Raw genomic sequence first — 3,308 nt, 5'->3', positions numbered from 1 at the left:
ATATGACTTGATCTTAACTTGCCTCAGAGCCAGGCATGACGGGACACAACAGCTCTTGGGAGGCTGAGGCAGAAGAATCTCCTAAGATACACAGTGAGTTCAAGCCCAGCCTGAACTACATAGTGAGATCCAGTATCAAAAAAACCAAAAGCCCAAAGCACGTGAACAGAAGTTTTTCCAAAGAAGATACACGAATGGCTCATACACACATGATAAGATGGTCAGCATCATTAGCCGTTCGGTAAATGCTAATCAAAACCACAAAATACCACTTCATACCCATGAGATGGCTGGAATGCCAAGGAGGAGCAATAACAAGGTTGGTGAGGAAGCAGGGCAGCCAGAGCCCTCGCATGTTGCTGGTGGGACCGTACGCATCCAAAGGGACGCTGCCTCGGGGGCAGTCTCACAGGACCTCCAACCGCAAGGTGTTGTGGTGGAGATCTAGATGTCCCTCAAGAGCCTCAGGGGCTCAGAGGTGGGGCTTTGGGAAGGAGACCGAATCATAGGGGTGCTATAGCTAACCCCGACAGCAGAGGTCTGGTCAAGTAGGCAGGTCACCTGGGCGCCGCCCTGAGGGGGTGTGTCGCCCTCCCCGCTGGAAGCTTCCCTTTCTGCTTCTTGGCCACCATGGCACGAGCAGCTATCCTCTACCAGTTCCTTCCACCATGTGCTTCCTGCTTTGGAGCCAGCTGACTAGGGACCGAGAAACTGAGCCAAAATAAACCTGCTCTCCTTGAAGTCATGGGTGTGAGGTATTGTGTCCCAGCAACCAGAAAATGACTAAGACAAAGTCACCCTATAATCTAACAATTCTATACCTACACACATGACCCAAATAATTAAATATATGTTCATATGAGAATTCATACACATGTGTTCATTACAGCATTGTTGACAATGGCCACAAAGTGGAAGCTTCAAGATGTCCTCTACTGATGATTGGGAAAAACTGAATGTGGTATAGCCACAAGTGGAATATTACTCAGCACTGAAAAGGAATGAAATGCTGATATATGGTACAACATAGATGAACTCTGAAAGCATTGTGCCAAATGAAAAAAATCAGATACAAAATGTCATGTATTGTATGTTTCCACTTACACAGAAGGGTCACACAATTTAAGTCCATAAAGGCAGGAAATAGCTGAGTGGATGCCAGTGGTTGGAGACAGAGGAAGATGGAAAGTGATGTTAATGGTGCCAGGTTTCTTTTTGTATTAATGAAAATGTCTTGGAAGTAGATAGCAGATACTGTTAGATATCATCTTGTGAGTGGACTAAAAAACACTGAATCTTATACTTTATTTTATTTATTTATTTATTTATTTATTTATTTATTTATTTTGTATTTAGTACAGGGTCTACAGGATCTCACTATGTAGATCGGACTCATCCGCCTGTGTTCCTGTAATCCCAAGAGGTGGGATTACAGGCATGTGCCACCACACCCAGTCTCAATCTCCATTTCAGTGTACCCCGGGTGTGGGGCTGGCACCACAGGCTGGGGATCGAACCCTGGCCACTGCATCTGCCTTAGCAGGTGCTTTAATCTGCTGAGCTATTTAGCCAGCCCTGAATCTAATGCTTTAAAGGAGTAAATTTAATAACAAAGTGAATTTGATAACAAAGTGATGCCCAAATTTAAAAAGACAAAGCCTGGGGTCCAAATCAGACTCAGTCCATATGGTTTTGGCAGGAGGTTTCTGTTCCCCAGTCCCTGTTTCCTCATGGTGGATGAGGAGTTGGGCTGCCCAGGGTGAGCCAGACTCCAAGCGGCGCTTGTTACTATCTTTGCTGCCTTTTCCCTGACTCTGGCAGTGGCGGCAGGCAGTGAGTGGCTGGGCTACCTCGGGCTGTCCTGTCAGACACTACTATGACCTACTCCGTTCTAGCTGTGGGCTGTCTCCAAACCTCAGTTTCCTGTCCAAGAGATGGAGATAATAACAGCAGCCCTTGGAAGCATTGCCACAGACAGATGAGACAGTGAATGGAAAATAGAGGATACACTGTATCTAGCACGCAGTACCATTTCTGTTAATCAGCTTTCCATTACTGTGACAAAACACCCTAGACAATTTATAAAGAAGAAAATTTTGCAACACTGTTCTAGTTCCAAATAACTATTCTTTGGACAAAAAAAGGAGAAAAGCTTTGACTCAGCCCATCAGTCTATGACCACTTGGTGTCACTGCCTTGGTCCTGCAGCGAGGCGATGTGTCTTGTGGGAGCAGATGATGAAGCGAATGGTCAGTGGGAAAAGCAGAAGAGGAAGAAGCTGACTTCTCACGATCCTTCGGAAGGCCACACCTCCAATGACATAACGCCTCCTCTTCACAGGTCTGCCATCTCCTAATAGTGTCACAGGTCAGGGATGAAGCACTTAACACATAGAGCCTTGCTATTGGTTCAGGGTGATCTTGACCTCACTGTGTAGCCTCGGAGGGCCTTGAACGCGTGGCAACCCTCCCCTTCAGCCTGCCGAGTGCTGGGGTTCTAGGTGTGCAGCACCATGCCTGGCTCGACACGTGGACACCTGGAGGCCGTTCTGAACCCCACCGACCACGCAGTTGACGTCATGACGACGGCCGTCGCAGTGGTTGTCCCCGACAGCCTCTACCTCTTCCTCCCCAGCCCTCTGTCCACCCAGGACTTTTCACCAGCTGTGCAGTCTCCTGTCTAGCCCGTGTGTTCCCCTCCAAAGCCCTGGCCCCCTCACAGGCTCGTGCGCAGCCCTGGGCTCAAGCACCCTATTCCAGTCACACTGCCCAGGAATGTGTTCTGCTGCCTTCCAGATCCCTGGAGGTGCTCGTGCCCACCCAGCCGGGGTGGGATGGCGCAGTGCGCCAGGGGGCTTCAGGGTGGGTCCTGCAGTGGCCCTGGTGCCTGGGGGGAGCTCTGGCCTGGGGCAGCCCCTGCTGTGCCTAAAAGAGGAAGTGAGAGGCAGCTGTGCGCGCAGGGGCTTTCTTTCAGTGGAAGCAAAAGCCCAGGCACTCGACTTCTAGGAATTTCTTTGCCATATGCATTCCCCCTAAGATTGCTCAAGGAACACTATTCGGGCATTTTTATGTAAATGAAAAGGACTGGAAAAACCCCAAATAACTGCTGCTATGGGACTGGGCCTCTGCATTATGGTCCAAGCCACGGGGGCAAACCTTCATCCGTTAGGGGTCATCACAAGGGGCAGGCGGGAACTGCTTCCGAGATGGCTGCAGGGGAGAAAAGCAAGGCAGGAAACGATATTTTGTATTCGCTGTGTTCTACACCTCCTCCTGCTCCTCCTCCTCCTCCTCCTCCTCCTCCTCCTC

The sequence above is a fragment of the Octodon degus genome, unplaced genomic scaffold, assembly GCF_000260255.1.
Source record: "Octodon degus isolate 3935 unplaced genomic scaffold, OctDeg1.0 scaffold00011, whole genome shotgun sequence".
Classification (NCBI taxonomy): Eukaryota; Metazoa; Chordata; class Mammalia; order Rodentia; family Octodontidae; genus Octodon; species Octodon degus.
Note: the sequence above shows the minus strand (reverse complement) of the source record.